Here is a 13441-nt window from a genome sequence, read left to right on the forward strand (position 1 = left end):
TGGGTTGACTCGCAGCCCCATCTGCAAATTATGCCTAACCCTCTTCACGCTTCTGGAATATATTTTTCTGCAGCAAAGAACAGAAGCGCGGAGCCGATGCGCGCCGCGATAGCTGACTCGTTCGTATCGAGTTCATGTAAGCAGAGAGTCGTCGAGATGGGCTGGCCTTGCTCAGCTCGATTCTCTGACTCAAACCACCGCTGTCAAGGAACACCACCTAAACAGGTTCACGTAAGCAAGGCTATGTCGAGCCGCTGATACTGAAGCTATAGTGCCTAGAATATACTATACTGAAGCCAAGGAGGATGGAGAAGCAGAACCGAAACTGGTCCCAGGTCAGTGATTGATGTATGACCACGCGCTGCAGTTTGTTTAGAGTGCAATTACGCGTGCAAATAATTGGAAAACCTTGTTTCACTTTCTGAGTTTCTCATAAAGCTATTATTTTAGGGCAAACGAAAGTTGAAGATATCTGTACGTTTCTGAAGATCTTAAAATAACGTAGTCGAGTAGTGCGAGTGCCAGCCGATGGCGGCGGCGCATGGTCGTTTTATGAGCACAAAAAGGCAGCGAGTTCGAATGGGCTTTATTAAATGCAGACTCAATATTGAGTCGAAATATTTCGGAATCAGCATGTCGAATGTTTATGGAAGCAATAAAAATTAAAACCGGGCAGCTTCATTTTCTTTTCACAACCCCTCTAAGCTCGAGGAGATCATCATCATCATCATCGCTAGCGCCTGCTTTTCGAGACATGCGACCTCGCGAAGAAAGAGTTCGAACGCAGCTGTCGAGGTGTTCGGACGGCTTCACGCTACCTGCTCTACGATACGGACCCCTCTCTGTGGCACAGCACCCTCGGTCCCAGCATCGTGGTAGCCGGACGTGATCTGCCTCGGGCACCGCCACGGAGAGCATGGATACCCAGGACGTCGAGAGGGTGGGCAGAACAGTCTCCTTGGACAAGGACTCAGTGGTGGAGGCGCCACGTCAGCACGTTTCTGGCGACACGTCACCGAGCTTCGCCGCTGTCCACGTTGAGCCACCGCTTTGCTGGCCCTGGAACAGCGCCGTGTGGTTTACTGATACGCAGGCCGTTTCCACCCTGAGGCGCGTCACATCACGAAGAGTAATGTACGTTCCTGTCGCCTCGACCATCGTTTCCGAAGTGATCGTGCAATCGACCCCTTTGTACATCCCCTGCTCTACGCCGACCTCATGGAGAAAGGCAGCCACGAGGCGAAGCAACGGTCAGACCTTTCGCTGGGGTGGCGTTCCCGATCTCACGCTGCCTCGAGGACGCGGTCGGGGAGCCCCGCCACCATCGCGTTGACTCTCACCGGTGCCCTGCTTTTGCCGTGCCCAGCTGGGAGGAGTACCCAGGGTTGGTGTAGCGGGCCTTCACTGCGGACAACGCGAAGCTGAATCAGTCAGCGAAGAAGTTGGGCAGCGATGCGCGGCTTCAACGGCCAGAACGTTTCGGGTGTACCGCCCTTGTCCAACGAATTAACGTTATCAATTCGCTCGATGTCGACGACGTAGCAGACTTACATTGGTTTCTAATAAAAAACGTTGCTAATTGCAAACACCTGAGTAATCTTCTCCCTCCTTCACCGGGTCTCCATCTTCGTAATAGATTTCCTAGTCTCCTAATAATTCATCGTTATGGCTTCTGCGAGTTATCAAATTCCTTTTCCGTGCATCTTAGGTCTGCCGCATCGATCACCTTTGCATTAGAAGGCAAGGTTTTAACAAAATTCATGGACTCAAACATGTTACAGCGGTCAAATTTCCACATGAACCGCCCATTGTTATTGTGTCAAAAAATGCTGGAATTTTCGGACCATTTTTGACTAAGAACAAATCTTCTAAGAGAGTAATGTTTTCAGTCTGGCTCCTCTCGCAAAGTGACGCTGAGAAGATGTTAACCCTTGTTATCCGCTCTCTTCGCACAGCCAACACATTGTGCAATTAGGTGAACATGTTTGTTTTTTATGTTATCTATGAGGCTATGCAAGGAACTGGTTATTACCTGCACATTTGTCTGTCCCCTTACTGATGGCATGAATATGCTCTACTGTTGGGTGTTCTTTCTTTCCTATAACCGGCCAGTTGTTCTGGTTTATTGAAGCCTAAGGTTTCGCGTGTTCTATCAGCGACTACGTTACCACCATCTTGTAAGCAAGAGATGCTGGTCGGTGAATAGATTTTAAGTCTCTAACATCCCCTCTCTAAAATAATAGTATCTTATTAAAATACTTCCATACATCTGTGCGCTTAAGGTCATGAGGCATTGCAGACATAGGGTGGATAGTTTCTTTAGCGCAGTACCTCTGGCTTGCCATGGAAAGTGCAAAAACATCGTGGAAGAGAGTAGACGATGAGACATGTATTTCCTTCCCAAAACATGCTTGGTCCCTCAAAAAGTTAACTGAAGTCGACTTCTGTCGCAGTCATGTAACCGAGGCTTTACATGCATACAAAGCTAGGGATACATCTGTGGAGCAGTAGCTACTTTATTTTCGGTCACAAAGAGGTAATTTCAGCTTCTTAGAAATTTCCCTATTCCCTCATTTACTTCACGCTGGCTTACATTGTAGGCCGCTTCTTTTACGGATTGAGGAGATATTTCAAGAGGTAGATAGACTAGATTCCCAACAATGCTGTCGAAAACACTACACTGATGCATGCTACAGAGCATTCTGTTCCTCTACTGTGTGAATGCAGCTAATTGGAATACTCTTCTGTTGAAGGTTGTTGCCTATCGATTTCTTGGCCACGCTCCCTTATAGCAGCTGGTGCCACCTCCTCGGTGGCATGAACAATAGAGACCATTTTATGCAGATTTTGTAAGGTGAAAGACATCGGACTTTAGTTTTCAAATTTAAAGGATGTAAACTGCCGGAAATTTTCATGCACAGTTTTGTTTCAAACAAAAGATGTAGTGCTGAACACTCTCCATGCCCATGCGGATGATCGAAACGCATGAGCTGCATCCTCGCATTACCATGTGCTGTCCGTACACTGTGAGCTGCTTGGTATGCGCCACAGGCAATGAATGAACTGTGGCACACGGCACACGGGCAGTGCATCGCAGGCAACGTAATCGCAGTGAGCGGTGATGCGTGGCTGTGAACAAATCTCGGGAATCCATTTCCCGTACCTCTGCACATGGGTTGTTTGTTTTGGATGATACAAATATTTTTCGCAACCCTGAGAGATTTGTACAATCAAATCTGCTGTAGTGCTAGTTCACTGGCACCGCTTCACATGGAGAGAACAGAGAGATAATGTATGTTCTCCATTTTGTAAGACCAATTTCCAAATCGATCTCTGGAAAAAGTTTCAAAGCTCTAGTGGTAAAACCCTCAAGCTTTCACTTTTGAATCTAATAGAACTTTATGCAGAACAGTCAGCGTGGAAAGTTGGCCTGGCTGGTTTTTTAGCATCATGGAAAAGAAACAGATGAAGAGACAAGAACATGACAGGTCTAGCATCATGGAAAAGAAACAGATGAAGAGACAAGAACACGACAGGTCGTGCGCTAAAGCACATCCAACCTCTTTGTTCCCACCTGAGCGGTTGGAAAATGACCACAAGAGCATAGTCACACCCCAAAGCCCATTCCTTGAGCTGCAGTGTGTGGAAAGGTGCAACTTCAATGCACGCAACCAGCATGGCAGCACGGTAGAACACTTGCATGCACTTACCTCCGCTGAGGCATGTTTAAGGAGCATTGACACCTAATTTTGGTGCCATTTTTTTTCTCTCTACAATGATGCAGAAAGACACTACTATGCATGAATAGCCATTTTGTATTCACCTACGACTGCTACATTATTTATAATCAACTTTTCTGTCATGCTGTCTCGATTTTGGTTTCAAGAGCTAAACGATGGCTGTGATGTCAACATGAGGCCACGTGAGGCATGGGAAAACATCGATATAATCACATTCACTGCTTCATCGTTTAAAATTCACTACAGTGCTGAAGCCCACCTTCGTCACGAGCAGAGATGACAGTGAATGTGGAAGCAGCGATTATGATGTAGTTTTTCATGCCTCATGTAACCTATAACTACACACTGACATCACAGCACTCATTAGGCTGTTGAAACCAAAACAGCATGTGAAATAAATTCGATTGTAAATTATTTAGCCATCGTAGTACCAGGTGGTAATCCATGTATAATAATGCCTTGTGCATTATTACAAACAAGAAAACATGCATCGAAAAGTTAGGTGCCTATATTTCTCCACGAACCACATTGCTGCAGTGAACTTTCCTCCACACAGACACAGGAAGTGCACCAAAAGACAACGTCTCACTAAATCTCTTTGGGGCATGTATGTGTCACTATATTCTTCTCTGAAAACTGCAGTGAACTGTGGCAGTACTCAAGCTGTAAAAATATTGCTGAGTTTCCTTTGTTCTGTGTAGACGATTTGAGTAAAATGTTTTTCCTGCAAGGCATACATTCTTGCATGGAATGAAGGACACCATGGCACCCTCTCAGCTTAAATATAACATACTACTACAGCTAACACCATCATGGCATATGCCATCTTCTCAAGTAGAAAGAGCAAATCAACAAAAAAACAGGTGGGAAAACAAATTAACAAAACATTTCCATTTTTATTTCAGTAAGTTAAACAATATACCCGTATTTATTGAGTGGTAATCTCACTATAACAAAGTGCAACTTGCACGACAGGCAGTCAATAATTCATAATGCAAGCTTCTATGCCCTGCTCATAAAATAACAAAAACAAAATAAAACATGGAGGAATTTTCCACGTAAGATATAACATAAAAAGTGAACTATCAGCTTGGGAAGTTCAACAAAGCAAAATTATGGTTTAAACTACCATGACTAACAAACAAATATATACTGAAAAACCAAAAGAGCAGTAACATTCTTGCTTAAAAAGTTGTCGGAATCGAATGACCCAAAATATATTTTGCAGGGTCGGAGAAGACGTGCTCCTTGATATGCTATCGATAACAAGCAGCTAATATTTGTTCAATTGTAAGAGGATACAGTGATGAAAACCACAAACATCATTCCCACTATAACTTTGCTGTTTATAACTTTGATGTCTACGATCAATCGTGCATTTCTGTCAAGCTCTCCTCTAAAGCATCTCTGAATTTTGCGGTGGACATAGCAGCACTGCTGTTGAACGAAGACAAGCCAACAGATATTAGTTTGGGCTTAAAGAAAAGGAATAAGAAAAAAGTGCCCTGCCCGCACCGTCATATGACACAACGGGCTAGACAAGCCAACAGTGAATGTGTGAGCTTGAGGGTTCTAGCAACAACCTTAGCCATCCTTCACAAGAGGGCCATGGAATATGACTGCATCACATTATGCTCCCACCTGTATGACCAAAGAGAGTTCACATTAATTAGGCGATTCTAACATCAAAGTGCTTTCACAAAACAGACAGCGGTTCCATTCTTCAAATATTTTGGGCATACTGTAGGCAAATTCATAGCCCAAGCAGGAGGGGCTTCAACTGCAATAAGAACTACAGCAATTGCACCACTAGGAAAAAACTGATTATGAAAGGAAAAGCAAGAGATTCAATCCACTGGCCAAATTCAGGCAAGATGACTCATAATACCGATGTCCACCTTCAAGCGACAACACAAAATTTGGACCACTGTTTTGTCCATAGAACAAAATGGTACAGCTAGCAGAAATACTGATGCTTCAGCATGTTCAATACTATGGACACAGCAGCCTTCGAGCTGCTGCATGAGCACTGGTGGATTGCGCAAGAAAGCCTGCTTGGGAACCTGTCAGACTGCACACAGAAGATCACTGCTTTTGGGTGTGACCCTAGGTACAGTTTTTCTGAAATTCTTGACAACCAATGTGTGTACTAGGGGCAATGTTTGTCAAATTTTGCATTTAATTCTTCTGATGAAGTGATAAGTCGCTCATGTACTACTGTAATGGTCCCGATCGGCCATGGTCAAATTTCCGCAGTGGGCTGGGTCAAATTTTGAAATTTCGGAAACTAATGAAAATGTTTACTACAAACGAATAAGTGCGAAAGCAGGGATTTGCGCTAAGTAGAAGACGGCGGTGAGCGGTGAGTGCCGCTGGACGGAGCAAATGGAAGAGGATCTGGAAATCTCCATTGTCTTGAGGACAATAACAAGAACAGCAATGCACAGTGCGAATTTGGTGTGCAGTTTGTCACGAGGCGTTCTCGGAAGGAGACTTTTGTGCTATGGTCGTTGAGCTCCGGCATATGCGGCCAACCAGAGAGGATTGGTGTGGTGCCGTGATGCTGTGTGTTTCTGGGACACACTTCAGTGGACAATCAAAAAGGACATTGAGATATCACTTTACAGTATAAGGTTGTCTGTTCGGAAAGACTCCGGGATTTCTTGTGATCTCTTAATGCTGATAATCTTTTTAGCCCGAGGAAGAGCCGCATGATGGATCAACAAGCACAGACTCCTCATTCATCCAAGTCTGAATTCATTGAACAGTGTGCCTTGGTGCGGGAGGGTTTATGCTGCACAGGAACACGCGCCTGAATAGTTGACATTTCTTGAGGCATATGTATGTCTCCTGCAATTCTGATGTGCAGGTGGAATGGAGTGCACGAAGACAAGTAAATGTGCCTGCATTGCAGAATAGCATGCGTGTTTATGAAGAAATTGGTAGCTTAGCGGGATTGATTTCTATGCTAAGCTGATTGGTCAACAAATTTAAACTCTCCAACATCCCCTTCCTAAGTAATAGTATGTTGATAGACTACTTTCATACGTCCGCACGATAAAGATCACAAGGAACTGCACACAAAGTATAGTATAACATAAATGGCAGAAAGCTTCTTTTGCAGAGTGTCTCCACCATCTTTGCCCTCTTATATCGACAGAAGTCTCCACATATAATTGTGGTGCCTTGGATGGTTTATTGTTGACCACAAAGACGTATCCTGAGTCCCAAAGCGATCCGGGCTATGAGTGACGCCTCAATGAAGGGCTCCAGAAATTTCAATAACCTGGCATTCTTTAATGTGCACTGACATCGCACAGTACGTGGGCCTCTAGTATTTTGCCTCCATTGAAATTCGACCACCGCTTCAGAAATCGAACCCACATCTTTCTAGTCAGCAGCCGAGCGCCATAACCACTGAGCCACGGCGGCAGCTAATTGGCTGAGAGAGGTCACTTCTTTGGTAGTGCCATCACAACCTCCCCACCGTCTCAGATGTACCAAAAACTTGGAAGTCCGCCCACTACTCCAAAACTGAAAGGAACCGCGACAATTTGCATGCAGGCCCAGGCAAGAAAATAGAATAGTATGTATCTGTGGATCCGAGTAGTATAATCACGTATGATAATCCAATGGAAGGTACTAGAGCATTTAAAAAGGTGATGACTAGTGCACACCATAAAAGAGCAATGGAATCCATTCCAACAATAGCTTTCTAAGGAAAGTCTCAAGAACATTAGACGAACCTTGTAGACACCATAGCAGGCAACCTAAAAGCTCATTTTGCTCTCAGCGCAAAAAAGATGGCACAAAGGTGGTGAAGGTAAAGACAAATAAGTGCTGCTATCAACAGTGTTTACTGGAAAACATGCACACACGCGTGCACACACACGCGTGCACACACACACATGCACACACGCACATGCACACACGCACATGCACACACGCACATGCACACGCGCACGCGCACGCACACACACACACACACACACACACACACATATATACTGAAAGCAGTAATCAAAAAGAGAAAGTTATCTACAGGCCATGTAGCCAGACAGATATCCCATTTCACTCTTAGACAAGGCAATGGAAGGATTACTGATGCACATTGTGGCTTTGTGAAGAATGTGGAAAGGATCCATTACCTCGTGCGTTAACTTATTGCTATGGCGAAAGCATGTGTTTTTGAAATCTGGGATGCGTTGGCACTTTTTGCATTGACTCGCTTGTTCACTTCTTGTTCCTCTTTACCATCGTCTTTAATTGGTACCATGTTTTTTGTGCTGGAAGTAAAATGAACACGTACCCACTCGCCCAAATTTCTGCTTTACCCAACCAAAAGCTCTCGTATTTGCTCCTTTAAGAATCTGTTTAAGAAGACCCCCAAATATAACCATCGACTAGCTGGGTGAAAACTGCTCCAGAAAGTCAGTTGTAATGAAATGCATGTGCGTTACGTGGCACCACACGCATCATATACTTGCACATGCAGTCTCCCTCACCCCGCCCTCTCCTTCCACCATCCTTTACGCAACAGTGTCGGCGCAAATCCGGACAATGCATACCTAGTCCAATCCATCTGCATGACAGTCCGCAGGAAGAAATGGCTAAAGCAGAGGAAGAGAGTGCGAGAGAAGAAATTTGAATTCATGCTGCACGTGGTGAAAATTATTTTAAATAAATGGCCTTATTCCCCAGTTCCCTGCCTTTACACGTTTGCTTTTCTGACAAGGCCACTTGTCAGGGATTTGCGTATGATAAAACTGAGGCTAAGCATTTCACCAAGAGCTCCAGGGCTCTTAGTAAAGGAATAAATCTGAAAACAGTAAGGGTGATAAAGAATTTAAAGCAAGAGATTTTGATAAATGAAAGTTAAGACGACAAAAGCACCGCGATTATCAACGTTTGAAATTGTAGTCGCGCCTAGCTTCATCGTCGTCTTATCTTTTCCTTTTGCCTCCCAGCAAAATGAAAAGGCAGCGATTGGCATTTACTCAAGGGCTCTTTTTTGGAGATACTCATTTTGGGCCCATGACTATACCCCTATTTTTGTCGCTGAGTTCCAGGCCATTGATTTGGCCTTAACAAGGATTCCGTGCTGTATCAGTCGGGTTATTATACTTTCAGACAGCCTCTCCATCTTGACAGTGCTCGAAAATTGCAGGGATACTCCTTTGAGCCATTCCCTACAATTTTTAATTCCTCCACATAGAAGTAGTAGTAAGAGACCTTTATTCGGCCATAATTTACAGGCCGAGCACGTCGACCGCCTGGGCGACCAGAAGTCGCTGTTCTTCCTCCCCTTCAGCGCCAAGCCAGTCGAACCAGGTGGTGATGGATAAAGAAGGTGGGGGGTAGGAACCCGACTGCTGAGCAGCCGGGCAATAAAACAGGCAATGGGGCAGGTCCGCATAGATACAGGGGCAGTTGGGACAGGAAGGGTCTGATCGATAGCGATAGAGAAAGAGGCGAGACGGGGTGATAACTGCATTCATTTGGATGTGCCGAAGAAGGCGAGCCTCCAGCACCGTGAGCGATGGATGAGGGGGAGGGTAAAGGCGTTTGTCTAGGCGGAGCTCGAGGTAGACCTCTTTTATGGTGCGGCGAAGGGTGCGTCTCCCACCGTCCTCCGAGGGCTTGGGCCAGGTGATCAACGGTGCCCGGAAAAGTGTGTCTCGGGCGAGCTGATGGGCCAGCTCATTGCCGTCAATCCTTGAATGCCCAGGGACCCAGCGGAGGAAAACGATGGAAGGCTGCAATGCGGAGACTGCTAGTTCGACCTCCTGTTGGAGAGAAGGGGTTAGGGTGCATTTCTGTATGTGGTGTATAGCGGCTTGTGAGTCTGAATAGACTGTGTACTTGAAGAGAGGGAAGGAGAGCAAATGTCTGAAGGGCATGTGCAATGGCGAGGACCTCGAGGGACAGTGCATCCGGAGGGTGTAGATACGGCCCGCTGGTGTGGGTTTCAGGAGTGGGGAGGTGGGGATGGTACAGGGCATACCCGCAGGAACCTCGAGGAGCCACGAAGGAGGTATCCGTGTAGGCTATACCCTGGGTATCAAAGAGAGGGGAATGGTGCTGCGCGGCCACATGACGACGGCCGGCGTGCAGGATGGGGGACATGTTGGTCGGGAGGGGGAGGATACGAAGATTGGGAGCAGGGGTTGGAATAGGAGAGGTAAAATGGGCGATGGGAATGGGCAAGACACCCGCTTGAGTCAGTAATCACTGACCCTGACGGGTAAGGGAAAGGCGGGCAAGCTGCGAGTCACGATGGAGAGAGAGAAGAGAACGGAGAGGATGAAAGAGGCCTTACGATTTAAGCAGCGCGAACACGGTTAGGAAAAAACAAACAGAAAGGGGGACAGGACAGAGCGCTGAACTATCAACTTTATTTCAAGAATGACCAAGACCCCGCTCTTAAATACACACGCCACAGAAACGCCCACCTGGGGGATCTATCTAAGCACAACACAATCAGAGCGCGAACTAGTATATTATCACTTTTCCCCGGTTATCAAGGATACAAAGAGCATGAGTACTAACAAAGAAAAGACTAAAAACCGGTGAAAGACATGTAAAAAGCATGGAACAACAGGGCTGAGGGTGGCGTGTGTATTTAAGAGCGGGGTCTTGGTCATTCTTGAAATAAAGTTGATAGTTCAGCGCTCTGTCCTGTCCCCCTTTCTGTCTGTTTTTTCCTAACCGTGTTTGCGCTGCTTAAATCGTATGGATTCCCACCAACTAGCCCGCCAGATTGTGTTATTGAAAGAGGCCTGTGGTAAAGATCTTAGCGGTAGAGGTAGAGATAGGGAGGTTGAGAGCTGCCTTGTAGAGGCCTACAAGGGCAGTCTCGAGAGTGTTAAGTTGAGTCTGATTGAAGGAAATGTAGGGTGCAAAGTACAAGACCTTGTTGAGGGCCAGCGCGTGGGCAACTCGGCACGCGTGAGCCTCGTGGAGACCTGAGCGCCGAGTGACCACGCGCCGCAGTAGGTGAGTTACGGAGTGGCAGGTGGTGACAGCGTGGTGGAGGGCTTGCACGTTCTTGGCCGCATGCAAAGGAAAGCCAAGAACTTTGCACTGCGTGACGACAGGAATGGGAGAGCCAGAAAGGTGGAGAGAAACGAAGTGGTTGTGTGAGCGCTGGTATGAGGAATGGTTGAGAAGGAGAAGCTCGGATTTTTCAGGAGCAGGAGAGAGGCCAGCGGTGGTGAGAAAGGAGTCAATGAGATCTAGGCCACATTGCAGGGTGTCCTGTACGTGACCGGGAGAGCCCGACGAACACCACAGAGTGATGTCATCGGCGTAAAATATATGATGCAGGTCGGGAATTTCAGCTAGGAGGCGAGAGGGGCCATAGTAAGATTGAAAAGGGTAGGAGAGAGAACAGCACCTTAAGGAGTGCCACGGGTGAGGTGGTGGGGGTCGGACAGATGGGTGTCTACTCGAAAGCGAGCCACACGTTTAGAGAGAAATGAACGGATATAAGAGTACATGCGGGGGCCACAGTCCAGGGAGTCGAGTTGGGAAAGGATGTGGTCGTGGCAAACACTGTCGAAGGCCTTGCGAACATCGACGGTCACAAGTGCGTGAATTTGAGTGGGGGTAGGTGACAGAAAGGTGTGCTGGAGAATGAGAAACATGTCTTGTGCACAGACGCGACGTCGGAAGCCGATGAGAGAATGGTGGAAGAACTCCCTCGCCTCGAGAAAATTAGATAGGCGAGTCAAGGCCATTCGCTCAAGGGTCTTACCAACGCACGATGTCAGGGAGATTGGGCAGAGGTTAGAGAGAGAGGGAGGTTTTCCCGGCTTTGGAATCAGAAATGAGGGAGGAGGTCCAGGAGCTCGGCAGGCAGCCGCTGTTCCAGGCCTCATTGTAGGTATGAAGGAGGAATACTTTGGCGCAGTCAGGAAGGTTGCGAAGTGTGGTATATGTAATGGCATCCTCACCGGGAGCCGAGCGTGTAGCATTAGCAGCCAGAGCCGATTCGAGCTCTCGGAGAGTGAAGGAGTGGTCCAGATCGGGGTTAGGTCCACCCGAGTACATCGGGTAGGAGGGTGCCAGAGGGGGAGGGAGGTAGAGAGAGGCAAGCTGATCAAAAACATCAGAGGGAGTCCCCTGAGTGAGGGCTTTAGCTAGAGTGGGAGCAAGGGCAGGCTTAGTGAGAGAGTGCTCGCGTGAGGCGCAGTGGGTGACGATCTCGGCCCGCAGAGCAGTGATCCGGGAGGAGAGTTGGGCATTGTGAGGTTGGGAGCGAAAGGAGCGTTGAAGACGTTTACGGCGACGCCATAAACGGAGAAGATGAGGATCTGGGTCTGGGACTGTGTGACGAGTGCGAATGCGGCGGCTACTGGACGTGAGCGCTGCAGTGATGCGCGACGTCCAGTCGTCGTAGGACTGAAAAGATTCAGAGGCGAGATTAGTGCGGAAGGCGTGCCAGTCAGTGTGAATGACCGGATGACATCGAGGGATGTGGGAAAGAGAGGTGTGAATATGGACGAGGAAGTGGTCACTGAGAAGAGTTTCGGCTGTCACCTGCCAGTGAAAGGAAAGTGAACCCCGAGAGAAAGTGAGGTCAGGTGTCATGGGGCGCTGTGAGGCAATGCCCGCTCGAGTAGGGCAGCCAGGAGTTTAAAAAGGGTGAGGTGGCATTCCTAGGCCAGATAGTGGAGGAGGCGGCCGGGTTTGAGGGTAGCCCCAGAGTGTATGAGGGGCATTGAAGTCACCGCCAAAGAGGAGATGGGAGTTAGAAGGAAGAGAGTGAAGGAACTTGCCCAGGGCGGAGAATAAAGAGGAGGTGACAGGGGGGTTGTAGAAAGACAAAAGGGTGAGTGAGACGCGTGAGTGAGAAGGGTGGTAATAGACCACACCAACTAAATATTTAAGGAGGGTGGAGGGGATGTCAAGTGGCTCCACGAGCACGTCGCTGCGTACATAAATAGACGCAAGTGGTGTGGACGTAGTGGCATGGTAGGCGCGGTAGCCTGGGACAGTGCGGGCCGTCCGAGTCTCCTGGAGAAGAAGAAAATGGGGCAAGGAGGGGCGGGTGAGGAGATACTGGTGGAGGGGGGTCTTATTGTGGCGAAGATTTTGGCAGTTCCACTACACAATCTCGAGGTCCTCGCCAAAAGCCATTATGATAGTGGAGCGGTAGAGGCTTGCGACGGTACGCGTTCCTTCTTTTTTGCTGGGGGCAGTGATTCATGGACGGATTGGAGCATAGAAGTGAAGGATTCCAATTGCTTTGATTGTACTTGGAGGGTGGTAAGAGTCTGCAGAACCGATGTCTCTAGCTGAACCAAGCGAGTGTGGTGTGCCTGTGTGGTGGTTTCGACAAGATCAGCCAAAGGGGCGACCTGGGTACTGGAGGAGGGAGTGGTGAACGTGGCAAGGTGCTCATTTAGCTTTGAAGGCTGGGAGGTAAGAGAGGAAGTGGTTGTCTGGAGAGTTTGGGTCAAGGCATGGATCTGCTGTTGTAGGTCGTGGGAAATGCAGTGCTGCTCTCGCTGCTGGCATTCCAGCATAGCGAGCCGGAGGTCGAACGAGCAGCTCTCATCAGTCAGGGATGGAGAGGGTGGTGTAGGGGAAGAGAGGGACGCTGGAACCTGTGGGAATCCTGGCTTTCCGCCGTTGCCTTTGCGCGGCTGTGCCGGCTTCCTGCGTTGTTTCTCCTCTTTCCCTTGCTCCTGCCTCAG

At 47.9% G+C, this 13441-nt stretch overlaps 1 long non-coding RNA gene across 2 annotated transcripts in view; it reads right to left on the minus strand.

The window, feature by feature from the left end:
* Positions 1-744: 744 nt before the first annotated feature.
* LOC149354296 (uncharacterized) overlaps positions 745-13441 on the minus strand; it is a 64460-nt gene continuing 51763 nt past the window's right edge. The window contains exon 7 of one of the 2 annotated variants that reach the window (XR_016291292.1): positions 745-1059. This is a non-coding gene — a long non-coding RNA (uncharacterized LOC149354296). Of the gene's footprint in view, positions 1405-13441 lie in introns of both variants that reach the window. The other variant, XR_016291289.1, reaches the window with a different exon arrangement.

Source organism: Amblyomma mixtum, chromosome 3 (genome assembly GCF_055824585.1).
Source record: "Amblyomma mixtum isolate Tamu chromosome 3, ASM5582458v1, whole genome shotgun sequence".
NCBI classification, from domain to species: domain Eukaryota; kingdom Metazoa; phylum Arthropoda; class Arachnida; order Ixodida; family Ixodidae; genus Amblyomma; species Amblyomma mixtum.